The 20,760-nt window shown below is 33.3% G+C and overlaps 1 protein-coding gene across 12 annotated transcripts in view; it reads left to right on the top strand.

Moving 5' to 3' along the window:
* The window catches only part of KHDRBS2 (KH RNA binding domain containing, signal transduction associated 2), a 593,528-nt gene that overhangs the window by 236,440 nt on the left and 336,328 nt on the right, over positions 1 to 20,760 (top strand). The window lies entirely within an intron of this gene.

The following is a 20,760-nucleotide window of genomic DNA, read 5'->3' as shown; positions in this document are numbered from 1 at the left end:
CCTGGGAGGCTCAGCTGGTTGAGTGTCCAACTTTGTCTCAGGTTATGTATGATCTCACAGTTCATGGGTTTGAGCCCCGTGTTGGGCTCTATGCTGACAGCTCAGAGCCTGGAGACTGCTTCAGAATCTGTGTCTCTCTCTTTGCCCCTCCCCAGCTCATGCTCTGTGTCTCAAAAAAAAATAAACATTAAAAAAATTTTTTTTAATTAAAAAAAAAAACTGAGTAGTTTAGATATAATTTATTTGTGAAAATGCTTTCATCCAACCTCTGTGCTGTTTATCACAGACAGTATGCACCCCAGATGGATGAAAAAGGGGAAAGGGACCCTGTGCCAGGAGTCCCTGAGTTAACAGCCCATATGTTGGGGTGTAACAGTTGTCTGCATTTCATGACAACTCTTACAGGGAAGAAGGTCACCACTTTCCAACCCTAGTCCTGTTCTTAGGGCAAGAGTAAGAGCAGCATGAGCTTTTGGGGAAGTCTGCCTGTGTTAGGAGCCCAGAGTTTCCTCTTTAAGAGGAAAGAGTTTTTCTTCATCCCTCTAGGTTTAAGGTCAGAAAATTGGTCACAGTATGTTTAGTTGCAAGTGTAATAGTTTCTTCCACATTGCTATGAATTCTTAAGGCTATAAACCAAAAATGTCATTTAAGTGCACATGTTTTTCCTCTAGCCATTGTTTGTTTGTTTGTTTGTTTTTTAAAGCCACCAGGCCTAGATCATATTTTTTTGCCTTTTATTAGGGTATAATTCACATATGCAAAAATCTAACACTTTTTAAAAAAAATTTTTTTGATGTTTATTAATTTTTGAGAGAGAGAGGGAGAGAGAAAGCATGAGTGGGGGCGGGGCGGAGAGAGAGGGGGACAGAGGAACTGAAGCAGGTTCTGTGCTGACAGCAGAAAGCCCAGTGCGGGGCTTGAACTCACAAACTGTAAGATCATGATATGAGCTAAAGTCTGATGCTTAACCAACTAAGCCACCCAGTGCCCCGAAAATCTACCACTTTTAAGTGTACAAATGTACATAGTCATGCTTGTACCATCACAATCAAGATAGAGCATGTTTCTGTCACACCAAAAATGTCCTTTGGGCCTTGCCTCACACTCTGGTCCTAGGAGATCTCTGATCTGCTCTCTGTTACCATCTTTTAACTTTTCCTAGAATTTCATAAACTAATTTACACACTATATAGCTTGCTTCTGCGTTGTTTCTCTTGACATAATGTTTTTGAGGATTATCCATGTTGATGCATGTATCAATAGTTTGTTCCTTTACATCACTGAGAAGTTTTTCATTGTGTGGCTACACCAAAATTTACCCATTTTTTGATGATTATTTATATATTGTTTACAGTTTAGGCTATTATGAATAAGGCTGCTGTAAAGATTCATATATGTTGTTGTATGGAGATATGACTTCACAATAGAGGATTTGGGAATTATTCTTTGAAAGTTAAAGAACAAGGACGTTAATATAATCTTTTTCATTAATATAATACATTTACCACAGGGCTATATTTTTTTTAGAAAGTTAGAAAGAAGTATTCCTAATGTGTTGGTCATAAATTTACTTTCTGATTTTTGGTATGGTTTACTCGACACTCGTGACATCTATTAGTTCCGTGAAAGACTATTTTATTAGTTATTCATTTTTCATTCTGCAAATAATCATTTCTAAATTAAGGTTTGGGAGAATTTTTTTTTCAGCAGTGCCCTAAATTAGGATACCAGAGTTCAGATGCAAACTGGAGATTCTGATTCCCAAGCCAGAGAGATGAGATTTGTTAGATAAATGAAGCCATCTGCATCAATTTAAATAGTTCTACCAAATTGATTCATGAAGTGTCTAATATTTCCATGTAATTAGCAGTGGCATTTTCAAATCTCTATAACTGAGAGGAAAATTTAACCTTCTCTGAAGAATTGCACACTCTAGGGTTGATACTTTAGAAAATTATATTGTTCTAAGGGAATACTCACCAAAGAATTACATCAGACTTTGAACAGATGCTGCAAGATCCCTGTTTTATTGCTGGTGCACCAGAGTGGTGATATTAAAAGTCTTCATCTCCTCCCTCGCATCTGATGTTAAAACAGATTTCCCATTTCTCAGCTCTGACAGTTTAGTGGTGAATCTCTTGTGGCTGTTCCAAAAAAAAATTCTGCTTTCTCTTCTTTTCTCTTCTACTGTAAAATTAAACTCTGGGCATTAAGTTCAATGTCTATCTTTCTGTTGGGACTGTAAGGAGTCTTTCTCTCTAATGAAAGATGGAGGGCTTATTTCAAAAGATAATGTCTGTTTTTCTCTCACTCAAAGAATTTTATTTCTTACTATAAGTATTTTATACCTGCATATGCACTTTCACCTAAAAATAAATAAACATGCAAAATCTATGTATAATATTAATAGATTTTTATCCAAGATGTAATCTGTGAGCCTCACATCATATCCCATATCATTGCTTTACTAGGGGAAAATCTTAGAGACTGATTTATTATGAAAATCCTCAAGTCTGGTAATATCTCATACTCCTGCTTTCTCTTTGCTGCTTAGATTTCTGATCTTTTTCTCCTTCATGCTGTATTAGAGGCATTGAATGCAGATGAACCACTCAGCTATTTTATGTTATAGAGGATAGACGTACTTAGATCGTTAATGTGGAGAATGTTTGTCTTTCATGGCCTATTGCATGGGAGTTACAAATTAATTTCTAACCCTAGTTATCTTTCCTCATGATGTTAGTGATTCATAAATTTTTTAGACACTATAGTAGGTGATAGATGTAGTTTACTTAAAAATATTGATAGATTTTATGAAACAGTTTCATAAGAAGAATGTTAGATAAATCAGGCATGTTTTATAAATTATTTGAAGGTTTTGTCTAGTGCCATACATCATCCATGTTAAAAAAACAAATAAACAAACAAACAAATAAACAAAGACTCTTCTCTCCCAAATGTGAAGTAATAAATGATAGTTGGTCATATTGATGTTGATAAAAAGTATTATTGCTATCCCAAATATTTTATTGTGTCTTTTAACTAAAATGTGGTTATGAATTTTTCTATATTTTTAATATTATTAAAGTATATGCTACCAATAATAAGATTTGGGTAATTATTATATAAAATTTCTAAAATATAGGGGCGCCTGGGTGGCTCAGTCAGTTAAGCATCCGACTTTGGCTCAGGTCATGATCTCGCAGTCCGTGAGTTCGAGCGCCGCATCAGGCTCTGTGCTGACAGCTCAGAGCCTGGAGCCTGTTTCTGATTCTGTGTCTCCCTCTCTCTGACCCTCCCCCATTCATGCTGTCTCTCCCTGTCTCAAAAATACGTTAAAAAAAAATTTAAAATATAAGGGACTATTACCCATACTTAGTGGAATTATACTGTACTTTGTGACCATATTTGACTTTTTGAGGGTTTAAACTCTTTAGTTTAAGGATAAAATTTGCCAGATCCATCTCCACATAAAATATTACCATTTTTATTGTTTGTTCAAATAATTTAACAGAATTCTAGTTATAGCTTGGAGCAAGTAACTTCACGACACAAGAGAAAAATAAAAATTATAACTTTTTAATCTTGGTTATCTTGCAGACATATCATATTACTCTAAAGCAGAGAGTCTTGTGAATTCTCCCATGTGTTGACAAGCAACTTTTCCCATTCTGCTAAAGTGATTAGTTAAGAGTTGAACATTAATTTATTTATATTTCTTTTTATTTTTTACTTATGTATTTTATTGTTTCAAGTTTTTATTTAAATTCTAGTTAGTTAACATATAGTGTAATATTAATTTCAGGAGTAGAATTTACTGATTCATCACTTACATGTAACACCCAGTGCTCATCACAAGTGCCCTCCTAATACACATCACCTGAGCCCATCCCTTGCCCATTTCCCTTCCAGCAACCCTCCGTTGAACATTAATTTATTTAAACAGGTGTTTTACTAATGTCTTTAAGAAAACGAGTTGCCAGTGAGCGTTACTAGTTTGATTTTGCACATACATTTCCACATGCATGTAAACATACCCTGATATTTTAAAAAGTACAATAAAAATATATGACTGAGAGCTTTGACAAAAGATACATGGTTATTACAATAAGTAATATAGGTAGAAAGAAAATAAATAAAAAACAGTACAAATAAGATAGAAAACACAAAATACTTAGAAACAAATCAGCATGTATACCAAAACTACATGACGGTTATCTTCCACCAACCTCAAAATGCAAGTGGGTAGAGATAAAGCAATGAAAGCTGCAAGATTAGCGTTTGTCGAGGGAAAGCAGAGACAAAACAGTGTGGTTTCTGATGGCACAAGTACAGGCAGATGCCCAGGTAATAATATTTGTCAGGTAAATCTAAGAATAGAAGCTGACCCTTGAGAGGTGTTTTATTTTTATTTTTATTTATATTATTTTTCTTTATTTTTGAGACGCAGAGACAGAGTGCAGTGGGGGAGGGGCAGAGAGAGAGACACACACACACACACACACACACACACACACACACACACAGAATCTAAAGCAGGCTCCAGGCTCTGAGCTGTCAGCACAGAGCCCAATGCAGGGCTCAAACTCACGAACCTTGAGATCATGACCTAAGCTGAAGTCAGATGCTCAACCGACTGAGCCACCCAGGTGCCCCTCCAAAGGTGTTTTCTACCTGAATTTATGGGTGAAGTCATTGAGTCCACTTCAAGATCTGAAGATACTGGGAAAGCCTAAGTTCTATGAACTCTGGAAATTCTAAGACTGAGCCACACAATGAGAAGCTGCTGGGCACAGCCCCAAACTAAGCAAGGAAGTAAAAAAAAAAAAAAAAAAAAAAGGCAAAAATAGAATATTTAAATTAAATGGATCATTGAGCAGATAAGGTAGATTTCAGAAGGCAAGAGGCTGTATTTTTTTATCCTTTTGGGAAACTAAAAAGAGGGGGTGGTAGTGTTTACTCCACATACTGAACAGTAAAGAAAATCTCTCTTCACTTAAAAATGAGCAACAGGAAAGGATTTTGGCTGAATTACATAGGGAGCTATTTTAAGAAATGATAAAGCATCAGAATGAAAATCAAAACAGAAAGATGCACACCAAACAAGTAAAACATGTAGTTTCATATTTAATAGCAAACTAAAAAAAGGAAGTATTGAAATAACCTCAAATTATTTAATTGGGAAAAGAGAGATTCATAAAGAGAGATGACAGGACTGATGAAAGAATTATTATGACCCAGTAATTAAACTACTAGGTATTTATCCAAAGGATACAAAAATGATGATTCTAAGGGACACATGTGCCCCAATGTTTATACCAGCACTATCAACAATAGCCAAAGTATGGAAAGAGCCAAATGAAATGTCCATCCACTGAGGTGATATATATATATATATATATATATATATATATATATATATATATAATTGAATATTACTTGGTGACGAAAAAGAATGAAATCTTGCCATTTGCAACAGTGTGGATGGGACTAGAATATTTTTATATTATGCTAAATAAAATAAGTCAGTCAGAAAAAGACAAGTATCATATGATTTCATTCATATGTGGAATTTAAGAAACAAAACAGATTAACATAGGGGAAGGGAAAGAAAGAATAAGATAAAAAGAGAGCGGGAGGCAAACCATAAGAGACTCTTAAAGACAGAGAACAAACTGAGGGCTGCTGGAGAGGAGGTGGGTGGGGATGGGCTAAATGGGTGATGGGCGTTAAGTAGGGCACTTGTTGGGATAAGCACAGGGTGTTATATGTAAGTGATGAATCACTGGGTTCTACTCCTAAAACCAATACTACACTGTATGTTAACTAACTTGAATATAAAAAATAAGTAAAAGAAAATGAATTATTAATAAAAGTAAAATGAATTTTGGAAATAAAGAATAAATTAAGAGAAACAAAAGAGGGGTGACTGGGTGGCCTTAGTTAAATGTCCGACTCTAGGTTTCAGCTCAGGTCATTATCTCCACTGTTGTGGGATTGAATCCTGTATCAGGTTCTGCTCTGAGTGTAGAGCCTGCTTAGGATTCTCTCTCACCCTCTCTTTTTCTGTCCCCTGCCCTGCTTGTGCACACCCTCTCTCTCTCTCAAAATAAATGAACTTAAAATTAGAGAAACAAAAGAATAGAATTTTAAATAGAATTGTGAAATCACTATGTTGTTCACCTGAAATTAATACATTTTATGTCAACTATACCTTAAAGAAATTTAAAAGGAGAAACAAAAGAGCAACTAAAAGCAAATAATAATTTCTTAAATTTAAATATGATTAGAATTTGAAAGGATGTGTATATAGAATACAGGCAAAGAAATCCACCATATATACAGAAGGAGTTCTCAAAAAAGAAAACACAAGCAAAGGAGCAAAATAAAAAGCCATAATGAATAAAATTTTCCTGGAACTAAAAGCATTCTTGAAACTCTTTATAGAGGGTTGCCTAGGTGGTTCAATTGGTTAAGCGTCTGACTCTTGGTTTTGGTGCACGTCATAATCTCATGGTTTCGTGAGTTTGAGCTCCACATCTGGCTCTGGGCTGGCAGCATGGAGTCTGCTTGGGATTCTCTCTCCCTCACTCTCTGCCCCTTCCCTACTTGTGCTGTCTCTGTCTCTCTCAAATAAATAAATAAACTTAAAAAAATTAAAAGAAACTACATATAGAAACATATGAACATATAGAAAATGTTCACAATGTACTCTGGACAATTGTATTAGATTTACCCTAAAAGGTATTAGATATACCCTAATAAAAATAATAATACTTAAAAAAAAGTCTTTGTTCATGAAAGCAAAAATACTAAGTCACTTAGGGGGAAAAAAATCAGACTATCTCAGCAATGGTTTTTGCCAGAGATAGTCAACTAACCTATATAAGATGCTGTGAACCAAGAACTTTTATTCAGCCATACTACCTCTCTACATAAAAAGTTTAAATTGTAAGTAACACACAAGAACTAATGAAATTATATTTCTATAAGTTCGTTCTGAGTAATTTACAATGCAAAACGAATGTAATGGGTTTACTGTGTTATCCTTATGTTATATTGTTAAATGACCAAAGCATAGCCAAGAAAATTATGTATATCATCCTATCATTTATATAAGAAATGAGAAGCGTAAATACAAATAGGTAAATTAAAACTGTGAGCCTGAAGCTCCTTGTCACAATAGAAGTTAGGAAATCTGTTTACTTCAGGGTTAAGTACAGAAGTCTTAGGAGCCAACTCGAAATGGCTCCCCCCTTTCAAAGACAGGACAATTTTAGCATCAGTAAGGACAATAATTCCAGTGAATTGAATACATCAAATATTTTTCATTTCATGATAGAAGCATGCGATACCACCTATGACAACTACTTGCTAGAAAGTTGTATCTAATTTTTACCAAGTCTTTAGATATAATGAAAAATTTATAGATAGTACAGGAGAAGGAAGAACATGTTAAGCAACATAACAATGATATAATAAAAGCTGTTCTCTCACAACACTACAGGGGGAAAAAAAGTGTCTTAGTATCTTCTAAAAGAAAAAAAAAGTGAGGAAGTAAGACAGTTTGAGGAACAACCTAGAAATTAAAAAAAAAAGACTTAGGAAACATCGAGTCTGATCACAATACATGCACTTAATTTCAATCCTCAAAATAAGAAACAAAATGTAAATAATTAAATTGGATAAATGAACACTAAATTGATAATATTGAAATTAACATTTTATTGTTGATTTTTGTGGGTGATGATAGTAATGCAGCTATGTTTTTTAAAAAGTCACTGTCCTTGTGGAGCCTGAGTGGTTCACTTGGGCAAGCATCCAATTCTTGGTTTTGACTCAGTTCACAATCTCACAGTTCATGAGTTTGAGCCCCACATTGGGCTCTGCACTGACAGCGCAGAGCCTGCTTGGGATTCCCTCTCTCTCTCTCTCTCTCTCTCTCTCTCTCTCTCTCTGACCCTCTTGCATCTCTAAATAAAAAACAAACAAACATTAAAAATATAAAAAATGGGGGCGCATGGGTGGCTCAGTCAGTTAAGCATCTGACTTCAGCTCAGGTCATGGTCTCGCAGTTTGTGGGTTCGAGCCCCTCTTCAGCCTCTTTGCTGACAGCTGAGAGCCTGGAGCCTGCTTCAGATTCTGTGTCTCCTTCTTTCTCTCTGCCCCTCCCCCACTCACACTCTGTCTCTCTTTTTCTCTCAAAAATGAACAAACTTGCAAAAAATGTTTTTAATTTAAAAATAAAATAAATAAATAAGGAAAGTAAATAAGTAAATAAATAAGTCTCTGTCCTTTAGAAATACATATTGAGACAGATAGACTTTTTTTAGAAAAAAATGTAGATACATGGAAGAACAGTTTTTTCAATACAAAAAAAAATATAAAATGCATTTTCTAAAGTAATAAATAGTAATTACAAATTATTCCTCCCAGAGATGGAAATACCCCAATATCTTTAAAGGTACTTCATGGAGTAATAAAAGTTAGGAAGAGGAAACTTGTAAGCAGTTGATAGTAGTAAAGTTGAGATAAATGATTCAGGGAAACATGTCAAATTAAACATAATGTCTGAGACAATAAAATTTAAATCATCATTAGCATAGTATTTTAGCAGAATTGCATGCCATTGCCGGACCATCTCTATAGTGTGAAACTGGGACACATATCCATCAAAATTCAATTTCAATTTTATTTAGTATAGGAATCTCACAATATTGACAAATTTAGAGATGTTTGCTCATCATGAGAGTAATTTTCTTCTGATTTTTAGATATGAAAATAATTAATTTTTAATACTCATTGATTTTTGTAAAATAAATTTTTGTTTTATGCTTTAGTTTAATTGCTGTTCTGGCGTTTTTACATGTAGACAAATAGAGATTTTTCTGAATTGTTTGTACAAATCATGTATTCCAGGTTTCTATTTGTGTGTTATTGGTATTTGTGAGGATCATGATAAATACTTTTAATATACTTTAATTGTTATAATTAACAATTGTTACAAGAAATTTTGCATTGCCACAATAGAACATTTCCATTAAATTACCTTACAGGGCTACAATTAAATAGAATGATGAAAAAATAAAAGCTCAAAGCAGCAATTTTTTAAAACCCAGAGAAATTAGATCCCTTGATAATTCAAAAATATGACAAACAGAATTTAAATAGCTAAAGAATGATTTGGTTTGTAATATAACATTAAAGATTAATTGTCTTGTTTAGAAAAATTGATGTCTATAAATTATTTTATCTTGATAAATTCTACAATAATATATTTTGCTTTCAAAATGTGTCTATAGTAAGTCATTTTGATTTTAAAATTATGACTTTAAATAAGTTTAGATACAACAAGACTGCAGTAATTTATGGTTTTCTTAAAAAAATTATTTAGGGGCGTGTGGGTGGCTCAGTTAAGTGTCCAACATCGGCTCAGGTCATGATCTCACAGTTGGTGGGTTCCAGCCCTGCGTTGGGCTGTGTGCTGACAGCTCAGAGCCTGGAGCCTGCTTCAGATTGTGTCTCCCTCTCTCTCTGCCCCTCCCCCGCTCACTCTCTGACTCTCTTTCAAAAATAAACTTTAAAAAATTTAAAAAAAAACATATTTAGAGGGGGCTCCTTGGGTGGCTCAGTCGGTGAAGCATCTGACTCTTGATTTCAGCCCAGGTCATGATCTCATGGTTGTGAGATCGAGCCCCACTTTGGACTTGTCACTGGGCGTGAAGTGTGCTTAAAATCTTTTCTCCTTTGCCCTGTGCCTCTCGTGCAGTCTCTTTCTCTCTCTTAAGAAAAAAATATTTAGAGGAATTTTCACACTCTGTGCTTTAGCTCCTTACATGCAGGTGCAGAGACCTTCACAGTTATGCAAGATGATAAATGGGTGGAGTGGAAAGTAAATATTAAAAAATGTTTAAACTTTGTAGAATATTAATATTTACTACAATAATATGTTAATTAAAGTTGTGTGCATATATAACTCACTGATGTATTTTTTATATAAGAAGTGCACCCTCAACAAATTCTTTTTGTCAAGGTATATGATCAATAAACTCTAGAAAAGGAACTTTTAGTGCCCTGAAGATGCAAATAACTACATAGATGCTGAAAAAGTAATTGTTTAGTTTTAAAGAAGAATGGATATAAGGTTAAAAAATATTGGTTTTGGGTTTTTTTTTAGCAATATTTACATTTTGCAGAGTAAATTCTTTGCATATGTAAGTAATTTAAGAAATTATTTAGGTATGCAAAGAAAATAATTATATCAAATAATCTCAAATTTATTATGTTTATAGTCTTACATTGTAAATATATTGCCGACTGAAAATTCAATTTACATAAGGGTCCAAAATGTTGTGGAAGCCATAAGGTTTTTTTTCACTGTTTTTGTTGTTATTTTAGTGATAAATATAATAATAAACATAATTTTCCCTTAATCTCTAAAACTATCAGATCTTTACTTATTTGAGTATTCCAAAAATAATAGTCACAAAACTAATTTTTGAGTAAAAGTAGTTTTTTCAAAGTAGGGTGTTGTTTTAAGTCACAGTTTTGCAACTAAACAAGAAATTAAAGTTGTATGGAAACCAATTTGACAATAAATTTCATATTAAAAAAGTAAAATAAAGTGTGGATAATGTCAATTAAGTATGAAAAATGAACACTGGGAAGAAAACTTGTCTTTATGATCAATTAAGATTTTATAAAGAGCATCTGTTCCAAAACCAACATTAACTCAAGACCATTTGACTCAAACCTGCTGTTTTTCTTACAATCAGACTTTGTAGCTTTGTACCAACTCCACTAAGATGTATAAACACATGGCCAGGTTGTTTCTTGTAGACAGAAGTTGCTTGATAAATTAATATTTTTGAATATCTGACACACATTTCAATAAACTCAGTTTTTATGAAACTTTCTTACATACATACTAGTAAATAACTTTTGAAAAAATAAGTTCTAGGGGCTTCTGGGTGGCTCAGTTGGTGAAGTGTCCTACTTCAGCTCAGGTTGTGATCTCAGAGTTCATGGATTCAAGCCCCCCCCCCCCCCCCCCCCCCGCGTCAGGCTCTGTGCTGACAGCTCAGAGCCTGAAGCCTGCCTCAGATATTATGTGTCCTTCTCTCCCTGCCCCTTCCCCACTCATGCTCTGTCTCTCAAAAATGAATAAACATTATGGGACACCTGGGTGGCTCAGTCAGTTAAACGTCAGACTTCGGCTCAGGTCATGATATCACGGTTCGTGAGTTCAAGCCCCGCATTGGGCTCTGTGCGGACAGCTCGCAGCCTGGAGCCTGCTTTGGATTCTGTGTGTGTGTCTCTTTCTCTGCTGCACCCCATCTTGTGCTCTCTCTGTCTCTCAAAAATGACTAAATGTTGGAAAACTTAAAAAAATGAATAAACATTAAAATTTTTTAAAATAAGTTCTCCTAATCTTACTTAGACACATGCTTAAGATGAAATGCAAAATATTGTTTTGAAGGTACTGCATATTTATTCTTTCACATATTCCAGGCAGAGGATCTTGCAATATTTCTAAAGTCATAGAAGCCTACCCTTTTGAATCCAGGCTTTTAAATGTTTCTCTTGGAACTTAATTTTGATGATGGCATTATGCTACTTCATTGCAAAAGCTGGTGCCAGCTCTCTGAGGACCACCAATATTTTTTTTTGCTACCATATGACATAAAGAATTATTACAGAAAAACAGCAAAAACCAGAGAACTTAAATTCTGCAATAAAGCAATTTTATCTGATAGGAAAAATCTGTATATCATGCATATACTGTTGAAAGATTGCATTGATCAAATGGGAATCCGGAAAATTTTTGAAGTGGACTTTCTGTTAAAATTTGATGGTTGCCTATGGTGCATTAGAAACTAGAAGCTGAGGTAATATTCCAAGGAAGATGGTAAACTTAGTTAAAATGAAATAGGGAAAAAAATCTAATGAAAAATCACAACTGAAAATAGACAAAACAACATAGAAGTTATAATTGTTCTAGTAATCTTAATTGGTATTTTTTTCATACAGCACACAAATAATTTGTCCAGAATTTTTTTTTCCTAGTAAGATGATCGATATTGAAACACAGGATGGAATACAGATTCTCCAGATTTACTGTTTTGATACAGGACTGATGAACTCAAATACGCCTATAGCCTTTGGCAAACCTGAGAATGCTTTAGAATATGATAAATTCCCACTGCAGTTGGCTAATTAAACATTTTCACTTCATGAAGAGAAATCACTTTTCCAACTTTATAGGCAATCCGTTTGCAAGGTGAAATCCTACCAACTTATTGAGACTTTTTCTAATATTTGATTTAGCACATGAACAAATTTTACTTTCCTTCATAGAGTGCATACTAACTCTTTTCCAAATATCATTTAGCTGTTTATTTCAAGGGCCTGCTCTTCTTCAGAAGATTTTGTTGCTATTTCCATTTTATTCATTAGAAAGATTTCTTTCCCTTTCACAGACTCTAATTTTCTGTACTATCAATAGGACTAAACTGACTCTTGAAGGCATTATATGTTGTACTATGTTAATCCATTTTAGAATTTCACTTTTTACACCTACATTTTAACCTTCAAAATGAAAGTGTAGTATATTAATACATTTAGGGTGACATCATTTTGGTGACATTAAGAAGGATAAATGTGCCTTTGGTTGGCAAGTAGATGACTGCTATTGGTCATGACTCATTATCCTGTCACAGACATGCTATTTCAATAGATTAGAAGCCTCACTCCTTCTTTATATTCAGTGCAAATCATACATTCTTCAGTGCTTCATTTTATTTTCTTATAAAGTGCAGGAGGTTATTATTCATAGCTAAACTATGAGTTATACAAAGTACACTTCATAGTTCTTCCTGTTCAGGTGTTGGGAAGGTGCATTATTATTTTTTAAATAAGTACTTGGTAATATTGGAGTGAATTTATAGTTTTCTAGTGTTCTTGTTTTCCTTAATGTTTACATTTTTTTTTTTACAATTTTGAAAAAAAAACATCAAATTTCTTTGCAAATTAGTCTCAGAAGTCAGTGGAAAATATATGATGTAAAGTTTTTCTTTCATATTGAAGGGGTTTGCAGAAATGAAAGATTATCCTTGAATATTGACATGACTTTAATCATAAATCTAAATTTGACCATGCTATCAAAATATCTTTGTATTTCATGGGCAAATTGAAAAGGACAAATTTCATCTTAAGAATGTGGTTGAGAAACATAGGAAAATGGTTATCTTGATGCCTATAAACAGTATTCTAAAATTAAACAATGAATAAGCTTTGGCTCAAGGGCTTCATTACCTTCCAGGAGAGAGATAAAGTAAATTCTATTAACTCACCTGGACATAGCCTCTGGCTGTTTAACCAAAATAGCTTATAAGTGTAAAAAGAGGATTTATAAAAGGGCAATGGTGTATGTGACCACTTAGGCTTATGCAGTGAATAGTCATTAAATTTGGTTCAAGCAAGGGTGCTTGGGTGGCTCAGTCAGTTAAGCATCCAACTTCAGCTCAGGTCATGATCTCACAGTTCGGGAGTTTGAGCCCCACGTCGGGCTCTGTGCTGACAGCTCAGAGCCTGGAGCCTGCTTCAAATTCTATGTCTCCCTCTGCCTCTGCTCCTCCCCCACTCATGCTCTGTCTCTCTCTCCTTCAAAAATAAATAAAAACATTAATTTTTTTTTAAATTTGATTCAAGCAAAAATGACTTTATCTTCATGTTTAAATTATCCAGATCTTTAGATTATGCCCTGCACTTTCAGTTAGCTCCTATGTAAATGAGCAGCTCCATATTTATTTGAAGCGACAGTATACTCATATAGTTATATTTATGTATACTAGTGATACCATAGCTAAAAAAGAATAAATATATGGAGATAGAATATCTTTCAGTAACATTTTTCAGTACAGTGATCAGAAGTAATGAAAAAAGTTTTCCCAATGCAAAACGTAATCTTATGACCCTAAATATACTACTACATCGATTTTATATTGGTAACTTGTCTTTTCAGAATTTACATTCTGATTGTTACACTTACTCAGATTCAATCTACTTTAGTCTATATAACAACATACGAGGCATGGGTGAAAAATTTAGGCAGAGTTTTCAAATTGTTTCACTGAAATCATATATGAAATTATTTAACAGCATTATAGATAGTAGGATCTATTGATATGACATGCTGAGAAGTCGTAGAATGGTATACTGTAGCTTCAGAGTAGGCTTTTTTTTTTAATTTTTTACAGTTTATTTACTTATTTTGAGAGAGAGAAAGAGAGAATATGAGCAGGAGAAGGGCAGAGAGAGAGAGAATCCCCATATTGTCAGTGTGGAGACCAAAGCAGTGCTTGAACTCAGGAACCATGAGATCATGACCTGAGGCAAAACCAAGAGCCAGATGCTTAACTGACTAAGCCACCCAGGTGTAATTGAGAGTAGGCTTTAATAAGTTAAATATATGTACTTAAAGAAGTATACTGTACACCATTAAGCTTCACAAAAATAACAAAATAGAGTAGGGCCAATAAACCAACCAAGAATATAAGATAGAATAAAAAAAAATATTCAGTTAATCCAAATGTAGGAAATAAAGAGATAAAAGATAACAAATGACACATGGGACAAATAGAAAACAATATTTAAAAAAAGAAAATTAATACGATAAGATTTAAACCCAACCATGTGAATATTCACACTCAATGTAAATAGTCTAAACACCTCAATTAAAAAGCAGAGATTGCCAAATTGGATAAAAACACAGGTCTCAACTACATGCTGCTTACAAGAAGCACACTTTAAATATAAGGCACAAATAGTTAAAAGAAAAGGAAGAGAATGCTAAAATTAATCAAAGGAAGTTGGAGGGGCTATATAAGTATTACATAATTTAGATTTCAGATAAAAGAATATTATCAAGGATAAAGATGCTCAATTGTTAGTGATAGGGATTTGATAATAAAAGGGGTCAATTCATCAAGAGAACATAACAATTCTAAAGTTTATGCACATAACAACACAGCTTCAAAATACATAAAGCAAAACTGTTAGAATTGCAATGAAGTATAGACAAATCCACCGTTATAGCTTGAGAAATACCCTCTCTCAATAATGTATAGAATATGCAGACAATTAGTAAGGATATGGAAGAGTTAAAAGGCATTTTTGGTAAGTGACTTAATGAACACTTATAGAAATATTTCCCCCACATAAATAGCAGATTATATATTCTACTCTCAGGTGCTCACAACATATCAGAATGCAAGAGATACCAGTAAATCAGTAGCATTAAACATATATTAAAAAAGGACAAATGTCAAATCAATGACCTTTGCTTCCACCTCAAAAACTAGAAAAATAACAAATTAAACAAAACAAAGAAAGATAATAAATATCAGAGAGAACATTGCTGAAATACAAAATTGAAATATAAGGAAGAATTTCAAAAAAGTGTTCTTTGAGAAAAATCAATATAATTAATAAACCTCTAGCCAGACTACTCAAGGATAAAAGAGAGAAGAAACAAATTATTAGTATTAACAATGAGACATTACTATGGATCCACAGATATTAAAAAGATAATAAGAAAACGTTATGAACAACTTTATGTCAATATATTCTACAACTTCAGTGAAAAAGAAATATTCTTTAAAAGATACAAGCTACTGCAGTTCATTAAAGGAAGTAGCCTGATAGCCTTTTATCAACTAAGAATTAACTTTGTACTTAAAGCTTTCCCTAAAAACTCTATGTCCAAATAGCTCCATGGGTGAATTCTACCAATTGAATAAGGAAAATATAATACCAATTCTGCATAACATCTGCCAGAATTTTGAAGAGGAGGAAGTATTTTCCAATTCATTCTATGAGGCCACCATTACCTTCATATCAAAATTAGATAAATACATTAACAAGACACAGAAAGAGAAAGAACCATATGATAATCTTAATTAGATGCATTAAAAGCATTTGACAAAATCCTGACACAATTCCTAATGATAATACAGTAAACTTGGAATAGAAACAGACTTTTTCAACCTTATAGAGAGCATCAGTGAGAAACCTGGGGGTAACATTATACTTAATCCTGAAAGACTGAATATTTTCTCCCAAGTTTAGGGACAAGATAGAAGGTCTGTTCCCACCATTTCTAGTCAACATTTTGCAGAAAGTGCTAGCCAACGCAGTAGGGCAGGACTGTTGAATTATAGGCCTCCAAATTGTAAAGGAGAAATAAAACTGTCCTTAGTCACAGATAACATGATTGGCTATTGAGAAACTCTATTGGAATGTCAAAAAAAAAAAAAAAAAAAAAGCAAAAAACAAAGAAACTAAAGCTAATAAATGACATAGCAAGATTGCAAGATATACAATCAACATACAAAAACCATTTTCTAAATTCTTATAAAAAATAATTCAGATGTTTAAATTAGGAAACCATACTATTTATAAAAGCATAATTCTGAGGATTGATGAAAAACATTAAAATGTATTCAATTCAGATTTACATTTCAATTATGAAATTTTGTTTTCTAAGTTAAAATTTTATGACACATGTTCCTTTTTGCTATTTTTTTATAGAATTTTATCATCTTTTGGTGCCAAATATGATTATTCTACTTTGTCATTTAATCAATTCCTGTCTAAAGCAGTTCTTACCTTCCTGTACAGATTTCAGGGCGCTACTGAAAATCACCACTGTTATGTGACTTTAGGCACAACTTCTTATTGGTTAGGGAATGAAAATTATTTGATAGAAAAAAATGGATAAATTGGTTCCACCAACATATAGTTGTTTTCATTTGATTGTTTTGTTATGATTTGTTGAATATTTCTTATTGGGACCTAATACTTTCAGGTAATAAAATTTGAATGTAAGAAACTGCAGTTCTATTCTGACTTCATATAATGTATATATATGTACATACATATATATATATATATATATGTATGTACATATATGTGTACCTATAATATATATCTATATCTAGATATCTATATACATATACATATATCTCTATATACATATACATATCTATATGTGTGATACATATGTATCTATATATATATACATACAATATATATCTAGATCTAGATATCTATATATCTATATCTATATCTATATCTATATCTATATCTATATATCTATTTCCTTCTTACCTCAATACTTTATTTGACTTTTGCCAAAGCTATCAGTTTTCAAGTATTGCCTTTTTTTAAATTATTGAAATATAATTGACATACAATGTTACATTAGTTTCAGGTGTACAACATAATGATTTGACAATTCTATACATTGGGCTGTGTTCACCACAATAAGTGTAATTATAATTTGCTACCATATATTATCACAATATTATTATTTATGTTCCCCAGGCTGTTTTTCATACTGTGACTTTTTTATTTTGTAACTGGAAGTTTGTATCTCTTAGTCCCCTTCACCTCTTTTGCATAGTACTCCAAGCCCTCCTTTCTGGTAGCCATTAGTTTGTTCCTTGTATTTATGATTCTTTTCCTGTTTTTTTGTTTGTTTGTTTTGTTTTTTAGGTTGCACATGTAAATGAAGTCTTATGGTATTTGTCTTTTTCTGTCTGATTTATTTTACTTAGCATACCTTCTAGGCCCATCTATGTCACAAAATGGCAAGTTTTTTTTTTTTTATGGCTGAGTAATATTCGATTACATATACACCACATCTTTTTTATCCATTGATCTATTGGTGGACATTTAGGCAGCTTCCATACATTGGCTATTATAAATAATGTTCAGTAAACATAAGGGTGCATATATGTTTTTGAGTTAGTGTTTTCATTTTATTTGAGTACATACCCAGTAGTGGGATTACTAGACTATGTGGCAGGTTGGTTCTATTTTTAATTTTTTTGATGAATCTTCATACTGTTTTCCACAGTGGCTGCACCAATTTACATTTCCACCAACAGGGCATAAGTGTCCCCTTTTCTCCACATTTTTACTAACACATGTTATTTCTTGTCTTTTTTATATTAGCCATTTGAACAAGTATAAGGTGATATCTCATTATGGTTTTGATGTGCATTTTTCTAATGATTAATGATGTTGAGCATCTTTTCATGTGTCTGTTGGCCATCTGTATGTCTTCTTTGCAATAATGTCTGTTCAGGTCTTTTGTACACTTTTAAGGAGATAATTTGTGTTTTTGTTTGGTTTGGTTTGGTATTGTGTTGTATAAGTTCTTAATATATTAGTTATCAAGTATTTTCTGAACACTTACTATATAATCAGCAACATGTTCAATGCTATTTTATTTCTCCCAGTATGACCAGAATTAAGTGTTCTCTGCTAATACATGGATGCAAAAAACAGCATCCCAGGTTATTTCCAAAAATTATTGATGTGATAAAGCTTTTAAGAATGGTTGGATTTGATCATCCTGCCTCATTCTACCATTAAATGTAACCTTGGGTTGAAAGTTGAAATTCCCAAGGACAAGCTAATAGAACCATGGAAGGGGCAGTGAAAGAAAAAAGAAAAGGTCTTTTTTGAGAAGGACTCCTTAGTTGCCACTATTTGTGTTTTTTTCTGTCTTGGTCTAGCTATTGATTAATGATTGATTTAAAAGCATATTTGAAAGTCTAAACCTGGGTGAGGGAAGATCAGCTTGAGAGAGTTCAGGAGGAAGGCTAGTGACTGGGCATAAATGGCCCCATCTATCTTTGCTGAGTGAAGTTACTGAAATCATCACAGCAAGAAGGAAAATCCTCAAAAAGCTTAACATTTGTAATTCAAGAAGGAATGCTAGCTGTACCACCTTTATGAGAGACTTAGAAATGACATTAAATTTGTCTAATTTTCGAGAGAACAGTTCTAGCTGTCATTAGTAGGATCAGAAAATATAAAGGCTTTCCCTGTGATTTGAAACATTTTAAACCTAGATGGAACTGCTATTTTTGCCATCTGTGTGGGCTCCTCTGTGTATTTCTTGGATCTGACCATGAAACTGGAGGTAGAGTAGGTGAATGGGGACACAAAGTGCTTCAGAGTTTTGTCTGGAGCGCTGGAAATTGTCACTGCACTAGAAGGAGGATCACAGGGCCTTTGGATAAAAGGCTGATCATGAACTAGACTGATTTTGACAAGATGTTTCTATTCGAAGAAGGTAGACTGATTAAGGTGAAGAGTGGTGGAGTGTGAAAATACTGCAGTAGACATAATTCATGCACTGATGTCTCCCCCACTTTTCCCTACATCTTGCAAAGCTAAGTGGGCCAGGACATGGGATCTAGCCTGGGTTCTTGCCATTTCAAACTATGTGACATTTCAGACATGTTTTTTTATACCACTAACAGTGGTGTAAAGACTCAGAGTCGTTATGTGTAAAAGTCAAATTGCATAAATAGGAAATTCTTCTAATTCTATAATGTTGTCATATGCACTTTATTTGTGTATTAATCTATAATTTTAGCAGCATTAAATATCATTGAACTAGCAATATAGTTATTATTTAATTATGTAGGTTTGAGAGATGCAACAGGAAAGAATCACTTTTAAATGTGCCCCTGATGTGTTAGCATCAAACATGCCCAACCCTGAACACATTTCGTGATTATGGTTTGTCATCACAAATGTTTTTAGTCTAGTGGTGCCCGGGTGGCTCAGTCAGTAAAGCGTCCGACTGTTGGTTTCCACTCAGGTCACAGTCTAATGGTTCGTGAGTTTGAGCCCTGCTTCTGGTTCTGCACCACCATCCCCTGCTTGGGATTCCCTCTCTCTCTCTCCCTCTGTGTCTGCCCCTCTCCTGCTCATGGTCTGTCTCTCAAAATAAATAAACTCAAAAAAAATGTTTCTAGTCTTCCTTGAATACATGCTAGGTATGTAGCATGTATTTTGCCAAGACAAAAAACTCACAGTAAGAAAACCAAGGCTAGGAAAGTAAAGGAGATTAGACTTATCTTTGTGAATTAAGAATCTTCCTAAGTAAAACCATATTCTTATTGTTTTCTTATAGAGTGTGATTTATATAATTCATTAAATATATGACAGCTTTATGACCAGCTATCAAAAATAATTGCATTCAAAAAATATTTCATGTGTTATATGACTAGACAGAAGTAAAATCTAAGATTTCCCAGTTCAGGAAATAAATAATTTTAGAATCCAAATTAAGTGTTGAATATTAGTTAAGAATGAGAGATTATTCAGTTAATCTTTGTTATGCTAGTAAAAATAGTTAGATTTCATATTGTTTAAATTCCAGTTTCAGGTATTGCATTACAATATGAATTAAATTACCTTTTCTCTCTCTTTTTTTTTCTGTCATTCATACTCTGTCTAGCCAATAATATTATAAAAAGGTTCAAAAGGAATCAGATACAATTTGTTAAGTCTCGACTCCCAAGTAACTTAACTGTCATTTAGTTATTCAGAGAACAATTTGGAGCTTGCATTTTGACAAGTTGTTGGACTCCCTTGATAAAACTAAAACTTCAATTAAAATATTGAATACAAAAAGCCAAGCTAGAAAAAAACGAACAAACAAATGAAACCCCCAAACCCACAAACCTTTCTATCCCTAGGAAGACAGGAAGCAAGATCTTCTAGTACACATATACATTATTTATGAAAAACTACACGAAAGGAAAGATGGTACAATTGATTCTTAGAAAACATATTTGAAACTAATATTTTGAAGACTGAAAAAAAAACGTATACACTTCATTAGGAGTAATGATACAACCTAAGAAATATATGGGGAAATAAGTAATATGTATT

This window comes from Neofelis nebulosa, chromosome 6 (assembly GCF_028018385.1).
Source record: "Neofelis nebulosa isolate mNeoNeb1 chromosome 6, mNeoNeb1.pri, whole genome shotgun sequence".
Taxonomy (NCBI): domain Eukaryota; kingdom Metazoa; phylum Chordata; class Mammalia; order Carnivora; family Felidae; genus Neofelis; species Neofelis nebulosa.
The sequence above is the reverse complement of the archived record's forward strand: the minus strand, read 5'-3'. Positions and strand labels throughout refer to the sequence as shown.